Consider the following 23654-nt stretch of genomic DNA (forward strand, 5'->3'; position numbering starts at 1 on the left):
AATAAAAACCCTTTGAAACCAATCCATACTTTTATCAGAAATAGATACTGTGCCTTACCTTCTGCTGCAACCGTTTTGATTTGTTTCGGAAAATTTGAAGGCATTTTTACGTTTGAAATCGGAGAAAGTGTTCCCTCGATGTTCTCCACAGCTCACACACCGCCCGACTGGCGTTCAAATCAACCGCGACCGATCATGACCAAAGTCTCTTGTTCTGTCAATGGATCATTATGAGAGGCATTGTCAAAAATATGCAGGCATTAGCTTTAGCATACATTCTTGTACATGTACGTTTGCCGAGCTGTGTATTATGCATAAGGCAGGTTCCGTAAGCCAAAGGACGACGTAAATGCATTTTTTAATCAACGATTTTTTTATCATTTCCCCAATTCCTCCAACAACCACGTATAAAAGATGGTTCGGTGTCGCGTAAATCAATTAGCAGATAGAGGACTTGATGACTCGACAGACACTCGTACTTTGTAGTTCGTCGTTCGTAGGGCGCTCAGTTTCGAAACCTGCAATCATTCGAAACAGAATACAATTGCCAACTTTGATAGCATTATATCAAACTTGATTCGGTCGGGTCACTTAATGGGCAATGGTGTGTGTGCGTGTGCGGGGGGGGGGGGGTCCATAATAGAGACAATGGGTAATATGAATAAAGACTAGCAAATGATTTTATCTAAAACTCCATGTACATTTACACTAGGGCTTTCTGTACAAAATTGAAGTAAAAGCATTTGCTAGTCTTTATTCATATCACCCATTGTTCTAATGTGTACCAAAATTTCGCGAGCCGCACATCCCACATTGTGGTCTTTCATTGTCCCGCCGAGAAATAAGGATGGATGACTTATACCATCGTATCCCAAAGCAAGGAATTTTATTAGGTGTGACCACACAGTAACCAGTATGACTAAAATATTCCGGGGGGCTAAATTTACTTTCACACCTGCTTATTTTGCATCACCCTCGAGATAGTTTCCTTGAGATCGCTGAGAAGCCATGGAAGCTCAAAGACTGGTTTTTTCTGGTTCTAAAAATGAGGAGGGCCTATAACTGCCAACTACTCATCTCAAAGTCTTGGCAGCAGATTACATGGCGTAATTGAATTCGAATGGCTTCGATCGAGATATAACTCCTTGTCCCTCAAGGGCATATAATTTCATCACACCTCGGAGCAGAGAAGACAACACCATGAGTCCAACGCACGAAGACAAGACACTGAAACAGGCCTGCATCCACCTGAGACAGATTGAAAGGAAGATTAGGCGAGCTACGGCAGAGATCCGCCTCCTTGACAGACAGATGGACAGACTCGCCATCCGCTTCACCAAGGCCGTCACGGACGGACGCAAGGCATTCAGGAACAGCTATCGACTCCAGTTGTCAACTTATGAAGGGGTGCGACAGGCCTACTTCGAGTACATCCAACTTAAAGTGAAAGAGAGAACACAGCTTGCATTATGTTAGTTACCGCAAGAGATAAAAGACGGAAAGCGACAAGACAACAAACACGGCTCTTTTTAGAGCCATCACAATATTTCAAAAGAGACAATCATTTTATGTTTGCGACATTTTTATCAAATGAGTAAATTTTGTGTCGACAGCGAGTAAAGTTAAAAAAGAAAGACGACACGACCCTCCTTTTATAGTGTTTCCATTTTGGCAGTGTTGTCTTGAAGAGTAAACACGTCTTATTGTGAAGGATATCACTCTGCGACCCATAAAATAGTCAAACCCGTCAACTGGGAAACAGTGATGAAACGGATCGAACAACGCGAAAATACCGTCTACCGGTTGGGTAAAGAAAAAAACCTTCATAGACCCATGCATCCTGCTATACACCTTTCCAGAAATGGGGCGCTGAGTGTCCGAAATAGTGATGTCATAAGGGGAAACTAGGCCTTATGGTGGAGGGACAAAGGAGATAGTCATGGTTGACCAACACACTTGAATGCCTTTAATGACGGACAAGGGGGAAAAAGTTAGTTCGAATGCAAGCCTCCAATTTCGGGAAGCATGTATAACCAGTGGTTTTCAATATACTCCACCTCTCGACATTTCAAATTTTCAATGAAACAGGAGTGAAAAAACTTCTTAATCTCATCAGGATAAGATTCATAGGGCCATCATTAAGTATTGTTCTATATTATTTCCAAAGGGGTGTGACTGAAGACAAAGAGTCACAACCAGAATGCCTATTAACTTTTGATTTTGAAACTGCCCTCTGGCCATATTTTGAAATTTCATGCATATAAAATGTACCACTGAAAATTCTTGCTGATGTTTCAATCAATTTCTCGTCTTTGTATTTTGGTATTTTAGCCGGGGACTTTTAGCAAGCTTTTAATTACATATTTACATCTACTGACGAGACAAGCTTTTCTTATTTCTGTGACACTGATTTATCTATTTTGACAATTTTGATGGCTCTGAAAAGAGCCGTTTGCTGTTTTAGGCAGACGCACACCGCTACTGTGCTTCCCGAGCTGTGTCTTCTAACATCCGGGCGATAATCTGTCTTCTCTCTGCCAACTTCCGCCGGATGTACTCGTAATACGCCAATCGTATCGTTTGAAAGGTACACAGCTGGATCCGGTAGCTGTACCTGAACGCCTTGCGTCCTTCCGTGACGGCCTTCTGGTAGCGGTTGCTGAGCCGGTCAATCGTGCCTTCCATCATGCGGATCTCTGCCCTGGCGGCCCTTATTTTCCTCCCATTTTGTTTGAGGTCACGATAGGCTGGTGGCTGTCTCTGGTCTTGCGGATCTCTCATGGTGGTATCCCCGGGCGTGTCGTCTTCTCTTTCGTCGTGATGGGAAATAACATGACCAGCTGTAACCCGGGATTTATGCACATCTAAAACAATAGGAAGCCAACATGGAGATGAATTTTAGCCTTTCTCCAAAACGGAAGAAGCCAATAGAAATCGATAAGTGTTCTCCTGTTGCTATAGAAGAAACCATGAACAAAATAATATTATTTTAACTCCACACCTGGTAATTAGTATCAGCGAGGTGGTGAGAGAACATAGATTTATAAAACATCAAAAATGTGACATAGGCAGAAAACATAGATTTATATATGAGTTCGCAACAGATCCTACGGGCGATTTAGCGCCCATTGGACGACAGCGTCCGTCAAAGAGATACATGTAAAGAGAAACCAGATTCAAACAGACTAAGTCTTATATATGGACGATTTAGCGGCCATTGGATGCTTTTGGAGAAAAGTTCCAGTGTCCGTTAAAGAGATGATTAGAAATCTGATTCAAACAGTCAAAGTCTTATATGTGGACGATTTAGCGTTCATTGGATGCTTTTTGAGAAAATTTACTTCTTTGGCAGCATATCCTACAGTGACTGCAACGGACGGCAACGTCGAAGAGATGAAGGGAAAACTGATACGAACAGTTTATGGTTTTCACTGACGATTTGGCATCCATTGGATGCTTTTGAAGCCAACAGACGATTTTAACGTCCGTTGGACTTAAAAACCGTCTCTGGTGATTTGGCTCCTATAAGTTCAGTGGTATCTTTTTCAACTGAGCAGAACTTCACTGACAGGGAAGTCCTTTCACGTTAAGTCGTTTGAGAGAACCTCGACACAAGCTATAAAAAGACGCCACTACATTGATATAGATACCGCGCACAGAGCATCCGAACCATGCACCTTTGCAACCATTGACAACGCACACTCGCTTCAATATCACATCACTCCGCGGTGAAAAGGCTGCATCGATCCAGAAGCAGTAATTTCAAACAAGGTGGTGCATGTCATTCGCCTTGTGTACTACACATTGAACAGGATACAATTGAGAGAAGGGTAGCAACGTGGATATAGCCATTTCAAGGATACATTATTAACGCACTCGAACTCATATTGGCGCTTTGTAAGCCTTTAAAAGGCATTTGGATAGAAGCTAAAAAATAGTCTCCTCAAGTTAGGGATTGAGTTGTTTGCCGTCGAGTGGGTGATAAGGATGGATAAGGAACAACTCAAACGCCAAAGGGATATACTTCAGAGGCAGAAAGGCATTGATAGAATGGTTCTGTCGGAATCAATAGCAGAGTGAGTAGGATTCTACTTGTAAAATTAGTTGTACTTTTGAATTCCACTTTTCTCCAAATACATTGTACGCTTTTATTTAAGATCCACATACGCATTAACAACGTGCTCCGATAGAAATAAAGGCTTTTGAGCTTTTGATAAACCTCTAACGGTTTTTCGACCGACAAAATTATGCACCCGGTACAGGTTTTGCAGGGAAATGAAAAACCCTAAGTGGTTATTCAGAATCTTAAAAGCCACCAGGTGTTTTTTTCATTTTGCCGAAAAACCTTACGGGCTGCATATTTGTGTTGGCCCGCGAAAAAACCTTTGGGAGAAAACATAGATTTATATATGAGGATTTTGAGAAGTTGAAAAATCTTTATTTCTACGAGCGTACTACCACCAAAGGGTTTCTGTTGATTTTGTATCCTACGTTTATAATAGCTTTTAGTTAAAGAGATGTCCGATGCTTGATTTTGAGAAGAAGAGGTTCCCGATCAAATTACCTTCTTGCCGTTCACGCCGTTCTTGTTGACGAATCCTTATTTTAATATTGATTGTATCGAAAAGTTTTCGTACTTTGTGCGAGTCAAATGACGAAGCAAGTGAAAGCGACTTGTGAAAGTGAACATATCCTTTGTAACTGCACCCAGTGTTATCAAAGGCGCAATCTGTAATTATATCTTGATTCTGTTGCATTTGCGTTCCGATTTGTTCGATTGACTTTGATACCGTGAACAGATATTTGAACAGTTCGATAATTGTTTTAACTTTCACATTAAAAGGCTATAATTGTGCTTAGGAGAAGTCAGGGTGTGGACCGGCTTTTCATCTGTTAATGCTTTGATAAATGTTAATTAAAATCGTTTGCTGAACGGCGGTGAATGTACTTTTGTTGGAGGCCTGACGAGGACAAACGATATATCTAGAACAGTACAATAAAGGTAGACGAACATGTACTTCATATGAGATTGTACACTGTACCTACAAATTAGTCCACAAAATATCACCCCGCTCCGAACGTACTCACCCTGAAATATTCGGCCGTCATGCACGTATTGAGTTGACAGATAGTTTTCATGCAACCTGTATGCAATATCTTGAAAAACAACCAAATTGTCATGCACGTACTACATGATTGAATAGAAGATCTGAAGAAAATCTATATCGCCTATACTGTTGTCAGCGAAGCGTCCTTGAGTTGAGACGTTTCTACACCTTGTGCGACTAAGATGTCATGACTATCAAATTATCTTCAATGGTTGCTATTTAGCTTGTTTCAGATTACAGGTTAGGTTTCAGATTTGAAAATGCACTGGAATTGTATGTTGCAGCGCTGCCAGCATCTCTCACTGAGCGTTTCTTTAGCAACGAGGATTTTCTTGTGCAAGACGGCGATGCTTTCTCCGAACTAAATGTACTGTTGTCATTAGGAAATATCGTACCTGTTTCTTCAGTCGGTGATGCGATCCATTATCGGAATCGGCAATGTTTGATGATTTTCAGCTCATGCCCTACGGTCATCAAACTTAACGTCTTTGTTTCCCATTTTCCCCATTTAACATCAAACAAAGGTAAACAAAACTGCAAGTGTGCACATCAGAAACTTTCCTATAAGTGTCTTCAAAAAAGCAGTGCAATACCTCCGTGCTTCCGACATGCACGATTCGCCACGGACCATGTCTGTTGGTATCATTACTTTGGCAATGGAGATTACCTAATTTGCCGTAATGAAATGAAGCAATATTTTCGTTTCATTTCCCTCAATAGTGACGAGAACTGCTGCACGAGCCCTGCGGCTTCGATCATCCTTTTTGAAATTTAGAAAAGAAATGCTGCGCGACTTGAGAGAATGGTTGATTGATTCTCAAGGCCTCCGGGGCGCGTGGTGGTGCAGTGTCAAGACAGCTGGGTGAGAATTGAGATACGGTTGTTCGATTAGCGTTTTGTAGGGGAAACAATAATGTCAACCCAGATTGCTTCGGTTTTATCGTTGTCATAGACGAAATGAATATTTAACAATATCGAGTAATTTCGTTGTTTCGTCGTGATCCTGCACTCAAATGGTTCTCCGTTTTGCTTTGTGACAATAGACAAAGAATTTGCTGTTAGTTTTGTTTGATGGGTTTATCGCCTACATTGTGCGCGCATCGCCATACTTGTTTATTGTCGCTCTCTACTCACATACAGTATTTTGTAAGATATAAATATCGGATTTCTTTGTCAAGTATGTGAAAAAGCCTTATTTTTCTGTAATTCTCTGTTCGTAAACAGGCTCGATTCGAATGGTTTAACAATTCCCGATTAACGTTCACTTTGCGTTACCTTACATCAGGCCAAAAAGATATAGATCGGAAAATGTGGAATGACAGTTACTTCTATCTTATGAATAGGAAATCGTTAATTCCAGAACGTTCCATGATCAATTGAGGTTTTCGATCAGCTTACAGAAATGGACACATTGCTAATTTGATTAATGTGATATAATCTGGCAATGCAATCTCATGAACAGCTTATTGAAAAGATAAGATTAGCCAACAGCGTGGACGAGAATGAATTATTTAAAACAAAAGTGGATGGTAGGTAATGTCATTGAGGTCGGGTAGTTTGCAGCATTTGACTAAACCATGGATATCGATTTCCAGGTCCGTCCAGGGCTACCGTGACCCTGAGCCGATACCCGAGAGACGACCACCGGAGAACGCTCGATGATAGTTGGATACAAGTAATTGTCCTGGTCAATTGGAAGTCCCGATGTATTCAGTGTACGATCCGGTTATAGGATTTTTGCAGTCCCGAAGTCTTTTCATTCTCAAGGCCTTTCTCCGCATAAACATATCACGCCGCGCATCAAGCAGAGGGCCTTTGTCGGTTTTTTTAGGCTGCGTTGTCAAGAACAATCGACATGCTATAGTGCGTAAGACGCGGCATGAAACGCTTGCGTGGAGATATGCACGAGATATATGCACATGGAGATACATCTCCCGATTGTTTTTTGGTCTTTTTGTTCTTCACTCGAATTTGTCGGTGCAATTATTGCGCTTTCTGGTACCTATTACTAAATCTACCAATCTACATACCACCATAAAAAGAGGCTTGGCCATTATTATTGGTGAATGATCGTGATGTATTCGGCAATTTAATCAAATCTGATAACAATATGCCACGCGAACCGACTATTTTATCTATCAATCATCGCATTAATTATTGTAGCCAGCAGTTTATATAAGAGGGACTGATATTGGTCTTTCATGATACACTTTAGCAAATGAATCGTCGTTTGAGGCCATTAGCAAACAAAAGGTTATATGTAATACGCAATATTTGCTCATGTTACATGTACATTATTTGACGGCAAACGTGGGGAACTGTTACAGTAATACCAAGAGTTAACAGGTCCTTTGATGAACTAATGATAAGCGAGATTTGTCCTGCAACAGGGTGTGTCGCTTGTGAAACACCAAGGACGGAAATCTATTGACTTGATGTCGATCAGTGGTTTAAACAGTTCTCGCGTTTCGCGGATTCCACGACCCAAGCGATGCCTTGTGATGTTTTTCCTTTGGTTTCTCCGGGTGTGGCCGAGCCAGTTCCACTTCCTCAGAAACACCTACAGTTCTATCCGGGAGTTATATCTGCTCTGGGCTGCCTGCTGTCATATACAGGTATATATATGTTCTTCAAAAACAGACCGACTTATTTTTACTTAGCATTTTTCATCCGTACCATCCGTACCAATGTAGATCTCTGGCCATCGACAAACAAGGGTTAAAATCAACCTCTATACAGACTGGATCTCCAACCATCAGCAGTAATTACCACTGACGTCACAAGACATGATCCCCGGCTAAACCATGGATGGGGAAATGTCATTTATCATTCTTCCCGACCTTCGAGGCCTAATTTGGCATAAACGCGGGGACACGAAATTAGAGACCGAGGCGAGGACGGCTGAATCAGATTGGATATGGTTTGTTTCCCCTTATCTTAAAAAATCAGTCGGCTGGTTTGATATTAGTTCCATAACACTAATCAAATGTTCATTCGAAACATTCATTAATCCGCTTCTTCTCCTTTCTTTATTGTTCAAAAAAAGTTTTGTCACCAACGCTTGCTTTAATCTAATTTGGAGTTAAGGGTTGATCATAGGCAACACCATTTTGTCTAGAGCTTGAAAACCTAAAGCAATCAGAACTCTTTCGAAACGAAGTAAAGTTCAATTTCAAGAGTGGGAATCAATTCCTTGTTTTCCAGGAACTGACATTCACCCTTGAAATTGGCATTAACTTCGTTTTGAAGGACTTGTAAATTGCTTTCGGATTTCAAGCTCTAGCCAAAATGTTGGTGCCTATATGGTCAAGCCTAGAGGCTTTCATGAAGAAGATAACGCCGGGCTAAGCTAAAGCGTTAATGACAAATCATGCATGTATTTTGAACAACCAGACTCGGTCTCAATCACGAATAAAACATTCCTCTAACATCCAGCGCAACAAACTATATATCTAAAAGGTTTCTTACGGTGGCCCATTAGGGACATCATGTTTTTTTTTAGATTCAAATACGATTTTTTTTTCTCGAATTTTCTCCACGGAATTAAGTATTTTCTCCACGGAATTAAGTATTTTCTCCACGGAAATAAATACTTTTCTCCACGGAAATAACATTTATCTCCACGGAAATAAATACTTTTCTCCACGGAAATAAATACTTTTCTCCACGGAAATAACATTTATCTCCACGGAAATAAATACTTTTCTCCACGGAAATAAATACTTTTCTCCACGGAATTAAGTATTTTCTCCGCGGAAATAACATTTATCTCCACGGAAATAAATACTTTTCTCCACGGAAATAAATACTTTTCTCCACGGAAATAACATTTATCTCCACGGAAATAAATACTTTTCTCCACGGAAATAAATACTTTTCTCCACGGAAATAACATTTATCTCCACGGAAATAACATTTATCTCCACGGAAATAAATACTTTTCTCCACGGAAATAAATACTTTTCTCCACGGAATTAAGTATTTTCTCCGCGGAAATAACATTTATCTCCACGGAAATAAATACTTTTCTCCACGGAAATAAATACTTTTCTCCACGGAATTAAGTATTTTCTCCGCGGAAATAAATAATTGATTCCGCTGATATGATTGGTCCTGCATTTTAGAGGACGAGGTCAAGGTGAAACTATTAACCCTTAAACCCCAACCTTGCGGTAGGCTCGGGAACCAAGCTGTACAGGCGCTGCCCGCTGGAACACGAGGCCGCTTGTCAATCCCGTTTGACATTGTCAGATCTGACTATACGTGTATAGTGTTGGCATGAAGACTGTGGAAGATGTAAGTAACACGATGATTGTCAGATTTGATACGTTTTGAATCATAAAAATGCAGTTGGTAGCATCTTTGTAGAGTGGCCTAGTATCAGTGAAGAAAACGGTACGTGGAGACCCACTGCCGATGTTATGTATAGCTAGCTATCGCGCGCAGTAGCTAGCTATACATAACATCGGCAGTGGGTCTCCACGTACCGTTTTCTTCACTGATACTAGGCCACTCTACAAAGATGCTACCAACTGCATTTTTATGATTCAAAACGTATCAAATCTGACAATCATCGTGTTACTTACATCTTCCACAGTCTTCATGCCAACACTATACACGTATAGTCAGATCTGACAATGTCAAACGGGATTGACAAGCGGCCTCGTGTTCCAGCGGGCAGCGCCTGTACAGCTTGGTTCCCGAGCCTACCGCAAGGTTGGGGTTTAAGGGTTAATAGTTTCACCTTGACCTCGTCCTCTAAAATGCAGGACCAATCATATCAGCGGAATCAATTATTTATTTCCGCGGAGAAAATACTTAATTCCGTGGAGAAAAGTATTTATTTCCGTGGAGAAAAGTATTTATTTCCGTGGAGATAAATGTTATTTCCGCGGAGAAAATACTTAATTCCGTGGAGAAAAGTATTTATTTCCGTGGAGAAAAGTATTTATTTCCGTGGAGATAAATGTTATTTCCGTGGAGATAAATGTTATTTCCGTGGAGAAAAGTATTTATTTCCGTGGAGAAAAGTATTTATTTCCGTGGAGATAAATGTTATTTCCGCGGAGAAAATACTTAATTCCGTGGAGAAAAGTATTTATTTCCGTGGAGAAAAGTATTTATTTCCGTGGAGATAAATGTTATTTCCGTGGAGATAAATGTTATTTCCGTGGAGAAAAGTATTTATTTCCGTGGAGAAAAGTATTTATTTCCGTGGAGATAAATGTTATTTCCGTGGAGAAAAGTATTTATTTCCGTGGAGAAAAGTATTTATTTCCGTGGAGATAAATGTTATTTCCGTGGAGATAAATGTTATTTCCGTGGAGAAAAGTATTTATTTCCGTGGAGAAAATACTTAATTCCGTGGAGAAAATACTTAATTCCGTGGAGAAAATTCGAGAAAAAAAAATCGTATTTGAATCTAAAAAAAAACATGATGTCCCTAATGGGCCACCGTAGAAAAGTATTTATTTCCGTGGAGATAAATGTTATTTCCGCGGAGAAAATACTTAATTCCGTGGAGAAAAGTATTTATTTCCGTGGAGAAAAGTATTTATTTCCGTGGAGATAAATGTTATTTCCGCGGAGAAAATACTTAATTCCGTGGAGAAAAGTATTTATTTCCGTGGAGAAAAGTATTTATTTCCGTGGAGATAAATGTTATTTCCGTGGAGATAAATGTTATTTCCGTGGAGAAAATACTTAATTCCGTGGAGAAAAGTATTTATTTCCGTGGAGAAAAGTATTTATTTCCGTGGAGATAAATGTTATTTCCGTGGAGATAAATGTTATTTCCGTGGAGAAAATACTTAATTCCGTGGAGAAAAGTATTTATTTCCGTGGAGAAAAGTATTTATTTCCGTGGAGAAAAGTATTTATTTCCGTGGAGATAAATGTTATTTCCGTGGAGATAAATGTTATTTCCGTGGAGAAAAGTATTTATTTCCGTGGAGAAAAGTATTTATTTCCGTGGAGATAAATGTTATTTCCGTGGAGAAAAATATTTATTTCCGTGGAGAAAAGTATTTATTTCCGTGGAGATAAATGTTATTTCCGTGGAGATAAATGTTATTTCCGTGGAGAAAAGTATTTATTTCCGTGGAGAAAAGTATTTATTTCCGTGGAGATAAATGTTATTTCCGTGGAGAAAAGTATTTATTTCCGTGGAGAAAATACTTAATTCCGTGGAGAAAATACTTAATTCCGTGGAGAAAATTCGAGAAAAAAAAATCGTATTTGAATCTAAAAAAAAACATGATGTCCCTAATGGGCCACCGTAGTTTCTTGTTACATTTCGAAAGAAAAACTATCGATCAGTGTCTTTCGAATACATTTCCGTGAACATAACACTTTTCAGAACATGCTCCGAGATTCGTTCATGCAGGCTGAGATTACGCTCTCTCCATCAGGTTAACATGACTAAAGAAACCAATATGAATAAGCTGCTAGCCAAATCGAATCGATGTGCATATATACTATTTCAATAAGATTGCATTTCGATGTTGTTGGCAAAGGCAAATTAGCTTGTGCATGAACTCACGCGGATCTCAACATCAAGATGAAAACCGCGTTTTCTATGCTATATTACAGGTTATATATGCAAAACTCCCTTCTGAGAAACTACGTGCACATTTTCCTGTATAATTTTTGCATTCCTGATCGGATCTGTGTATATGAGAGCGGAAATAATGACGTCGTACATTTATTTGGAAGACTCTGGTCTAACAATTGGCGATCTTTGAAAATCTCAAGAACAACAGAAACAATTTCGTGATCGACGTTACACGTTTCGCTGGAAACCACACTGACTTATCAAATTCACGCATGGAATCGCTCTGATCAACATTGTCGCATCAGAATTAAATGACAGGCCATTGGCCCCAGTATGATAAAGGCAAATGCTTCCTGTCGATCATATTCAAAGAGACACGAACGTGACTTTCACCGCTGTTGCCAATGCTGCACACTTCGATTCCCAAATGGCACGAAGTGGTGTCAATCGCGGAGAAACTGATCTAACTCTCTGATTGCGTGTGTTAAAAATGTGAGATGAAAGAAGCGTCAACCCACGCCTTGCATGCTGATGCAGGTGGGAGTGAAATTGGACACCGAGCAATATCGATTCTGATCAACTCCGACACCATATTGGAATCAGGAGATATCACGTGATAATGTTGCGAGTCGTTTTATCACTTGGTCCCATGATGCTTAGGAAAATGCACATATTTTTCATGAGTTGTCGGCGGGGACGAGGTTCGTTGTATGCTCTCTTGGTTGGTTGGTTGCATTGTTGATATTGGAAGGGGAATTGCGTTTATTACCGGATATTAAATCGTTTTGCAGTGTTACAGCGGATACACTTAAAGGCCGTGCCTTTTTTAGAATTAGAAAATTGAATCTGATAATTTGATTATCGTTGTTACAAGCAAGTATGTTAAACATATTGAAGGTTTTGCTGTCTTTTCAGTACCAAATGATATGTCATCTCATACTGATGTCAACCGTTGCTGTTAGAATTCGATCTTCCATCCCTGGCAGATTACAAAGTTGCATAATTTACAGCGTTGTTGAGTGTCGATGCCTCATGCGAATATTGAGAATGAAGTGCTTTCGAATAGGATCTAGTCACAGCGACTGATATGAATTATTAATAGCCATTGAGGCTAATTCTTACTGTCTGCCGGCAATTCCGTCACCATGAATCTTTCACCGATGGGGAACGTAGAGCCATTAGGTGGCGAAAGCTTGCTGCTTATGGTGAAGTTGTAGAAAGCAATACTCTTGACAAATTACAAAAATAGACTCAAATATAAGTTCTTCAGTGTCTGCCAAATGTGGGTAACTTGCTTGAATGGGGCATTGCTATATACATGTACTAGCTTTTTTCCCGGGTCAGCAAAAACCGTATTCAACAGTTTTCTCGCTATTTTAGCTAAACATGAAGTGTGGTTGCATAAAAGTTACGCATAACTTATGAGTTAGGCAAAAGAAGTTCTAAAAGGTTTTTGAGGCTGTGTAAAAGCTCATTTTCCTGATAAACCTCGACGGTGAGCATATTTCTGCTGGCTAAAAAAACCCTTTCAAAAGCTCAGAAATAATTATTTTCAAGAACCGATCTACATGTAACTACTTATCGAAAGTCATTATTGTTTTAATGGCGACATTTCATCGGTTGATTAACATGGTGTTCATTATCTGCACTGTGGACTGTAGTAGGTTGATAGACGCTTGTGTCGCGCCCATCCGGATATCCGCTTATATGAATGGAAAGTCACCGATATGGAAGGTCTCCAGACGGATGGTGTAATTTTATGTTATAACGTTATTTTGCCATTACCTCGCACTTAAAACAATTCAGACCTATAGCCAAATACACGACCTATTGCCTTTAAACAAAGCCCGCTCGCACCTAGGCCTAGGCCAAATCTTGATAAAGCCCGCAGCACACTAGCCGCCAACTTCGGCGTTCACTGGTGTTTTTTGTCGCAAGAGTCCTGAACGCCTGAAAAATCCCTAGTCTGCTACGAACGGCGTCAGCGAACGCGACTTGCCGCCACTTGCCGCAACTAAACGCCAAATATCTAACATGTTTGATTTTTGACGCGTGTCGCCGCGTTTGAACGCAAGAAGAAGCCAGGTGTGCTACGGATGGCCGCCTGACTTGGCGTCGGCGGCGAGGCTATGGCCAATCAGCTTGCGTCTTGATGTCACATGATTTCGCGCTGCATGGCCCAGGATGAGTTAAAGTGGCGGAAAAGACGCTTCTGGACGCCGATTCTGGGCAGGTGTGCTCTGACCGGGATCCACTGGCCGCCAAATTTGGCGTCGAGAGGGGTCAGCCGAACGCTTCTTGTCGCCAAAGTTGGCGGCTAGTGTGCTGCAGGCTTTACATAGACCCCTGTTACTAGGTTGATAGGCCTAACCCGGCTAGGGTAAATATGCGTAATGTTAATGTTTCCGAGCATTACTGTCAAAGTACATTTTGGTCGACACATGAATGTAATTTTCATTGCGTGCTTTTTTGTGCCGATTTACTTTTTTCCACAGCCTTTTGTCATCGACTTTGAAGCTACGATATTGGATTTCTGTCTGTCAGGCTTACATGTACATGTCCCCCGAATGAAACGATAATGTGTTGCATGTTTTGAAAGTATATGCATTTACATGTGCATGATAAATGCACGCGCCTTTTATTAGCAAATGTTCATATTAATTTATACGCATTACGCTTTACGACAAATATCCCGCGACGATCAGACATTAATGATATTAATCATATCTTAAATCATTGTGAGAATATTTAGATTCTGTCTGTGTTATCTTAGTAAGGAGAAATTAAAGGCCGACGTCGTACATTACTAATTTGAAATTTTTAATTGAATTTGAATATTTCCAATATTATGTAAACATGTACCAAGTTTCAGCAATATGTTGGTATGCATGATAACTGCACTCGGCATTGTGTATAACTGCATTTCTATTCTCCTGACCCACCAGTAAATACGAATGGCGTATACGTTATTTCTATAAATAATATTGATAGAAACTTGTCTAAGGCAGTTGAAGACGTGCGGATTAAACTGCAGTAAACATCTATCTGCTAGTTAATAGGATAAGTGCGCTCACGTTTCTCTTAATGGATTCGTCATAGCTACATGTAATTGTCTTGTCATTTTTGCGTTTTACTTAACATTGTGCTATTTTGAGTAGAAAATGATGTTGTCAAAGTTTCTAATGATGATGATCGTTGGATTTTAATTCCTTGCAATTACGTCAAATGATAATAATTAAGAATTAAAACAGTAAAAATGTGTACAACCATGCTGAAGGTTGTTAAGAAAGGTTTGTACATAATAAAATAGACTCATGAGACTGAATTTATGAAAAAAATGTATCTTTTATCATGAAGAAAATGTCAGTGTTACTTGGTTCTAGTAGTTTCACGGCAATTAGGCCATTTGGTCGGGATAGAGAGGGGTAAATTTGGTCATTGGGACCGCCCAATCCAGTGGTCTTGGTCTGGGTACAGAGGTGGTCGTGTTACTGGGGGTTTGTTATGGTAATTAGAGAGGAAACCATTCGGGACCGGCGATTCTTGGTGGTCATAGCGGGTTGTCGCCGACTGAGGTTCCACTGTAGTTAATTTTGCCCGCGAGGTTGACGATACACCCTTTTCAAACGGGGCCTCCATCTACATGCCTGACTTCATATTCTTCGAGATGTTGACATGTGCATGTTGTAGAGTCTCAATATGACAAAGGCGAATATCATAAAGGAACCACGAAGGCAACCAAAGAGCTTTGAAGCATAAACTCTTTGAAATAACATAAGCTGCATCTGAGAAACCTGCGATGTTTGAACATCGTAAAAGGGTTTGCTGTTAATTTTCATATCTTTTTGAGTGTCTTTTCAATACACTTCTATGTGTAAACGAAGCTTTATGAAGTCCATGAATACTAGTTTGTTGAATACCACGCCTTAAAAAAGTGATAACTGACGAGGCGGTGAATACAAGCATTTTAGATCAAAAGCTGGACTAGAAAAAAAAACGACCCCGGCAGGACTCGAACCTGCAATCTTCTGATCCGAAGTCAGACGCCGTGTCCATTAGGCCACGAGGCCGATATTGAATGTTGCTCAGGGCTGAGATTTAAGGATTCCCATCGACCAACCATTCCCATCGATGAGAATCATTGTTGTGGATAGAGCCAGTACCATCATGTTGGTACATTTCTTCCCATGAGACTACAGCAAATGCCAACTGGGTATGAGATGAATAACACGTACATGTAAATATTGTAAACGTATTTGTCACTATATAGGTCCTATTCACTTAATTAATTATGGTATACATCAACATCATTCTAAACAGAATTCTTAATAAATAGACCCGTTCAACCATACAATTACCCTTGAGGGAGAGAGCTGTAACTAATAATTGCAGTAAGAAGATTGCATTTCACGACATTATCATCTGATGTTTTTTTAAAGTGTCATCAGTGCGGAAATGATGAGCCGAATGACGTCATTGGTTCGGGTTTCCGTCGGAAATGGCTGTCATAATGATTTCTTTCTTTGATAATGATTTGGCTTTGTTTTTGTCACATGAATCAGTGGTGTACAAATACAGCAATGACATTTACTAATTGACCTCATCATGGATTCAGGTTGACAGTAATCACCGATACTGATACTGTTTCAGTGCCAGTTCCTTTGGTTTCTTTCCACTGTTTGTCAATATATTGTGTTTGGCATCACTGTATCAAAACTGGGTCTACGATATATCCTACCAGAGCCTTTCAATATTTTTTTATTAAAAAACTAAAGCTAATTTCGGCTTGATTAATCAAACATGTCTCCTCATACAATTCTAGCTTTCCAGCTTATGAACATTTAAGGGGATATTGTACCACATCCCCTTAAGCTATGAGTCAAGATGCTTCACGTTTACTCAGAGAAATTTTGCTTCGGCGGCCTCCGTTCCCTAAGGGTTCGAAGATGTAGGCTGGTTATCCGGCCTCCTTTGAGTTAGCACCTAGATTCAAATATCCGATATGACAGATATCCCCTTATTTGTCCAAGACAAGCATTTGATAAGAAACTGAAGCAACTGCCCTGGGCGCAGCTGCCTATCTGTTTTCGGAGCGGAGCTTGGCCTGAACAAGATGCTTCTTGCTAAATGTGTCTGATATGCTTTTTTGTAAAAAAAATATGTTTTTTAAAAGCTTTGAACCACGATGTTCTCTACATGTTTTCCAGGTAATAGCAAAGGTAGTTATATATAGACAAAAGAATGACAAACGACATACATGTAGAGAGTATATTAACTGATCAGCATGGTAAGTTCTGATTTATAGACTGTCATGTGCGCGGTCAGTACATTTTTTTCGTCAACTCTGTTAAGCTAATTTTGGAGGGTTAAAGAAATCTAAGGAAAGAGACGCCTTCTAGTTTTTGGTCAATCGGTCAATCACTGCAATATTCTATGTCAAAATGTCCGTGGAAAAAATACATCTAGTCTGGTATACAAGTTACCATTCGCCTATAATATTTGTCCTGTCATTGCCAAAGGTATTCATTGCTCGAATCATCTGCTCATCGCAGCAATCACACTGCCTAGGCAACACCCCGCGATATCTGTTATTCTATCTCAGACTGCAATCACCGCTTGCCCAATCAGATAACTCTAGCCTCAGTCATCTTGTCATGGAGTTACACCGCTAGCCAGCACGCTAATCGAGTCGATCATCTGTACATCAGATTTCTTCGTGGTGGTCACGTGGATTTGTGTGATAGAATTGCATATTACAGGCCTTTTGGTTGCTCCAATACTGTACGCTCACCAAGTTACTAAATATAACTGGGGTACCAAAATATCTCGATATCGTTTTTCTTCCACGATGTTTCCAATTATGGCGGCAATTTGTCCCGGTCAAATCCAAGTCCTGTCAAAAGCAATGTGCTGTTTTACCCTTCCTTTGAAGTGTACTGTTCAATATTTTGAATCGTTTTCTCATTTCGACTCAAATGACGCATCAAAATCAAAAGACAAAAACAAAGGCAGCAGTGAAAATCTATATTCTGTTACATCTCGATGAGCAGTTACTTCTGCAAGGAAAATAAACCATCTGAAGTGAGCGTTAATAGAGAAAATTGATAGCCTGAGCATCAATTGACTGTGTAATTGAAAAATTTCTCTCCCCGGGCACTTCAAACGGGGAAAAAATCGTTAGATATTGGAAAAGAGACTACTTAGAAAAATGACATTAGTTTGAGCGTTCTCTGGTTCAGAGGCTAATGGAATGTGCTCTCTAGCTATAGTCGGTGAAGGCGACGGCGGGCGGCATCTCTAGCCCGTCACGGAAAGGGATTCGATGTGATGCCTTTTTTTGCTGATGTATCGCCATTAGCCTTTGCTTTTGTGGTGAGTTATTCCCTTCATTTAGCCTTTACATTAAGTAAAACATTCTCCAGATTATCGAATTTATTTCAATGACCAGTCGAAAATCAATCGTTCTTCCTCAATTCCTCGGTTGTAGTAAATCGCAACCAATATGTTACATACTCTAATTTGATTGACCAGTCGTATGAGCAAGGGCAAGGAAGGAGAGGAAAAAAATGGGTGTGGCCCCAATAAAATCTTACAGCGATATAAAATTTAAAGCAGAGAGCGGGTTAAAGTCGACAGTCGAATTTAGACACTGAAAGATATAACAGCAAGCGGAACTCACAAATTATTTGATCAGTCGTATATTGGACACAAACGATCACAAGAAGTATAGGTCTGAGGCTTGGATAACCGATCTCTCGTCACGAACAAAGAGAGGGCCTCAAAAACTCCAAATCAAACCAGTAAATGAAAAAATGATCAATCTTATAAACACAGGAAAGGGTCAGTCGATGGAAATTTTCGAAAAATGTTATTGGTTAACGCATTCTATACTAGCAACCGAGGTCAAGGTCACAAAATGGAATCCTCGATGAACGCAGGGGTCAAGGTCGGCAATAAACCATTCAGAGCACGAAATTGCCGGAGTGTCATTTTGGTCATGCTTAAGTGGCCCGAACACATTGCGTTCAATCTTAGAATAAGTTTCAATATATTGTATATATGTTTGAAATCAAGGCTATCGACAGGCGAGCCAATATCATTTGCTGCACCGCTGGCTCCAATATACTGAGGGACGGCACTAATTTGGCGGAGGCGCTGATGGAGTGCTCCGTCATGGGTTCAAGGGCAATTGGATATCGGCGATCTTATCATGTATGATTTGTCCCCCGAGAGGCACGTTAATCACAGACAGCATGACGAAGTTGTAGAAGGGGGGGGGGGGGAGCTGATGTTCTTGTCACAAAATCTTGCAAGGCAATCCATCAAAACATCTTGACCCTTAATGTATTGACATTGTTCAGCTTCCAGACAACGCGCGTCAGTATGGGCGGAGGCCACGCCGGAGGCAATACCGCTGAAAGTTCAGTATGCCAGTACATGAAATGCATCTCACCCTGTCTATCACTCACTGTCTCGTGTCTTAAATTCACGCTCACAGTGGTAAAATGATCCTTGTTATAATTTCACCAATAACCGGAGGAACAGGTGTTAGTAGAAGAGAGGCGTTTGGTCCTATGTAACGTTGGGAACGTTCCCAATATTGTTTTCACACATAAACAATAGACAGCTAGATTGACGGTGTCTCTTCAGAAGGGGAACCAAACCAGTGTCTCTCATTCAGGTAACATGTTTGGTACATGATGCATAAAACCAGATTAAAAATTGCCATTCTATTGAAGCCATTTCACATTATACATTGTTGAAAAGATGCTCATAAATGCGATAATCTGATTATATCTACAACTTGCTACCTTCTTAATACATGTTATGGCTGCAGGTGGTTTAATAGCCCCCCCCCCCCCGTCAGCAATGGGCAGGTTCGCAATCCCTACATACACACAAGTTACGATCGACGAAGTACGACAGTATATCATGTACTTTTATCGACGACTTCGTTGGAAAATTTCACTGATTCCTCGTTTAGCTTTTAAGTATAGAATATCTTTTACGAGTGTCGCATTGATAAATTCGCATGACCTGATACAATAGACGTTTGTCACTCGAAATTCTTCATTCGTATGGGTTGCGAAACCTGCCGGATGATCGATGTGGAGTGTGGCAGACTTGAGGTTTCCGAGCCTGGAACTGAATAAATACGGTTGGGTGCTAACATTGGTGTTTGTTTGCTTTACGACGACAGCCTGTCTGTTACATTTCATATTAATGCCGTAGACGCAATAAATTTGTTGAATCAGCACTTTGCACATTTTTTTAATTGGGTCGATGTTTTTCCATTTGAGAGATTCAGAGTTTGATCCGAGCTCAAGAACGAGAGCAAGGTGGTGTTCTAACGATGTATACACCTTTCCAGAAATGGGGCGCCGAGTGTCCGAAATAGTGATGTCATAAGGGGAAACTAGGCTTTATGGTGGAGGGACAAAGGAGATAGTCATGGTTGACCAACACACTTGAATGCCTTTACTGACGGACAAGGAGGAAAAAGTTAGTTCCAATGCAAGCCACCAATTTCGGGAAGCATTGCTGGTTGTCAGAAATGCAATGAAGCAGTGCGTCGTTATTTTCTGGCGTAGCTACAAACAATAGTACAAAATACAAGAAATCAGCCAGAGAGATAAAAGGAACTCGTTCTCGTTCTGAGATAAAAATCTGAACCTCTTTATTAGCTAGCATTTCGCAGGTGTTTCCGACGCATATGATATCGAAACAGCCTTTAAAAAAGGCAACCAATATTTAACAATTGTCAGTGAAATCTCTTTAGACGTTTTCCTAATGCATAATTGGCCAGTTTTCGCAAAGCCCTCGAAACGCCATTACGAACGCCCGTCCCATCGTTCGAGTTCCTCATGACGATGTCGAACAATGGGACAGGCATTCGCGTTGGCGTTTCGGGGGATTTGCAAAAACTCTGTAATGCTTACCACCGCAAAAACTTTAGTGATAGGGGTTAATGAGGCATATTAGATGATTATGACGACATGAAGACAGGATGACTAGAAGATAATTGCTTTCCTACTGAAACCGTTATGCGATTCCATTATCCAGGAGAGTATCTTGCTATTGGGTGTATCTCCGTCATCCGATGATGATGCCTATCGTATAACGTACTATTCGATCAATTATCCTGTCCTGATGGTAATGAGGGTAACATCTGCTACTGGATCAAGCAGTAAAAACACCAATATCAATGCAGGATTTTTTCCATACTATTGCATTCAGGTTTTCGCAGGAAACTAACGCACTGCACGACTTACTTTGCTTGTGGCTTGGTATAGAAAGGCAAAGGCATAAGTATCTTGACCACCAGCGAGCTTCTCCCAACATTTATATCACCCTCAAAGGATTATTGACTATTTTGTAAAAAGAAATGTTCGACGAAGTCTATGCAATATATATATCAGGCGAAGAAATAATTTGGTAGGGAACAAGGGAATAAACTTCCTGATTACAAAATGTGAAGTTCATTTTTTCGTTAATACCAATTTTATCATTGGCAAATCGGCCCCGTATCAGATAAAAGGGTTATAGAAAACTTACCCGGCCCCCAATTTGATCGATAGGCTACGAAAACCGCAAAGGAAATATCACGGAATAGATACAACATACATTCAGTGGGCAAAGTGGAGTTTTTGCTTCCATATAGTCGTTTTCGATTCGGACCCTGTATAGATTAGTATAAGCCAGAGTTTTTCTTGAAAGACCCTGTTTAAGCCAAATCCGATCTCCCCGTGGGACAACAACGGGATGAAGTTATATCGTGAGCCATTCCAGACGTCCCTGGAGTCTCGTGAACTTCTCTGTCACAGCTGGAATGTTTAAGATTTGAATTGCCATCAACATTTGGACAATCCCATTGGACTTCGGTCATGGAGTTGTGCGATTATATTTGGCGACCAATTTTGGGATGTATCAATTTAGTTTGAACTGGGTTACTAGTGCATGGTGGATTAGCCCGGCACACTGATTGCTTTTCACGGGGAATTATATAATGCGTCAGTAGCATTGTTAAGAGCCGGTAGTTGAACTGGGTTACTCGTGCATGGTGGATTAGCCCGGCACACTGATTGCTTTTCACGGGGAATTATATAATGCGTCAGTAGCATTGTTAAGAGCCGGTAGTTGAACTGGGTAATACTAGTGCATGGTTTACTAGCCCGGCACACTGATTGCTTTTCACTGGGAATTATACATGTATATAATACTTCATTAGTATTGTTCTGAGCCAGTAGTTGAACTGGGTTACTAGTGCATGGTGGACTAGCCCGGCACACTGATTGCTTTTCACTGGGAATTATACATGTATATAATACTTCATTAGTATTGTTCTGAGCCGGTAGTTGAACTGGGTTACTAGTGCATGGTGGACTAGCCCGGCAAACTGTTTGCTTTTCACGGGGAATTATATAATGCGCCAGTAGTATTGTTCAGAGCCGGTAGTGGATTTGAGTCATCACTTTTGGATCAAGCTCGAACAAAATACTTGTTTGGCCCAAAAATATTCATGAAATACCTATCATAATAACTACTTATTTAGTCTTCCCCAATGTAATCAGATTTGTACACTCGTCGTTATGAAGCCAAAATGATATTAATCTTACTAAAGAGCTCGAACCAGCAAAATTTCTATCTGACCATCTACACTGGCGATGAGACAGGGCAGTCTTCAGTATTATCACTTCCTTTCCTCTTGTCTGTCCACTGCTTCAGACATATTCCCAGACATATTGCACTTTACCCCGCTGCGCAAACCCTTTATAAGTGAATGGATGTCCTCTTGGACACTACTGAGCTGGCTAATTTCGTGAGTTTCCCACGTGGATAAAGGACATCGGTCAATGATTCGAATACATATCATGCTATTTAGACAAATTTAGTGACAGACTAGCTCAGAATAGACGCAAAGCAGCAGCAATTTCGCTAGTATTATCAACCCCCAAGTCAGAGGGCCGTAATTGATGTTGATTGTCTTTGTCTTAAAGACACAACTGAAATCAACTGATTATCCCGCTGCACAAACCCTTTAGTGATTGGTGTCCTCTCCAATCCTTCTTCACGGAGTTGTAACCACACCACTCAGCTTACTGATTACATGTGTTCTCAACTGGAAGGTTCCTTGGTGGATTAGGGAAATCAATCAGGAGGATTTGTCATGCAAGTAACATGATGGAGAGCATTTCGCTGAATGCATTGTTTGGCAAACAGACGACTGATGTCTATGGATGTCCGTGGTACCACCTTCTAAAGACTATTGCCACCCCTCTCACCAACCACCTCACCAGGTTCATGGTCCTATATACTCACCACTTCAAGTAAAATCATTACCTATTTCCGAGCATATTCAAAACCTTCGAAAAATCGATTCTTAAGGTTGCTTTGAAATGCAATCTTAATTGACTGGACTTTGGGGACAATAAAGAATTATGATATTTCCATATCAAAGGGAAAACTTGAATATAACGAACACTTCTCGAGAATATTATCGAATATAATATAATTGGACGATCTGGGCGGAAGGCGGTAATACAATGGCTTTGATCGCTTAGAAACGGCCCGTGGTCCCCTTTGATAGTGTTAACGCATTTGGTAACAATATTCCTATATAGTAGGACGTCTGACGCATGAAGTTCTGGAAGTTGAGAAAATTGTTTGATTACTTTTTGATACAATCTTACCGAATCTGCATTTACGTTCGCGAATTACTATCAATAATGCAATCGCTTTGTCTACTTTGATGATATTGTGATCAAGTTGCGGTAATCACCATAAAGTGTAATAGAAAACTACGAGACGGGTAAATTTCGTGCATGGTTCTTTATCGGAGACAATATACTTCAGCGGTCTTTTTCTTTAGGCGTGTCTGCCTGAATTTGTTATCTCATCTCATCTCATACGATAGTTATGTATATTCATCATCACCCAGGTTAAAGCTTCTCACAACACTATCAAAGGAGTTGTTTTTAGCGATGTAATGATGA

General features: G+C 40.3%; 1 long non-coding RNA gene and 1 other non-coding gene across 2 annotated transcripts in view; one reads left to right on the plus strand and one right to left on the minus strand.

Annotated features, from left to right (window-relative positions):
* Positions 1-3735: 3735 nt before the first annotated feature.
* LOC135492220 (uncharacterized) overlaps positions 3736-23654 on the plus strand; it is a 44686-nt gene continuing 24767 nt past the window's right edge. Inside the window, exon 1 of the long non-coding RNA XR_010448044.1 lies at positions 3736-4076. This is a non-coding gene — a long non-coding RNA (uncharacterized LOC135492220). The remainder of the gene's footprint in view (positions 4077-23654) is intronic.
* Positions 15659-15731, minus strand: Trnar-ucg (transfer RNA arginine (anticodon UCG)). The gene has a single exon. It is a non-coding gene; the product is annotated as a tRNA-Arg (tRNA).

Source organism: Lineus longissimus, chromosome 1 (genome assembly GCF_910592395.1).
Source record: "Lineus longissimus chromosome 1, tnLinLong1.2, whole genome shotgun sequence".
NCBI lineage: Eukaryota > Metazoa > Nemertea > Pilidiophora > Heteronemertea > Lineidae > Lineus > Lineus longissimus.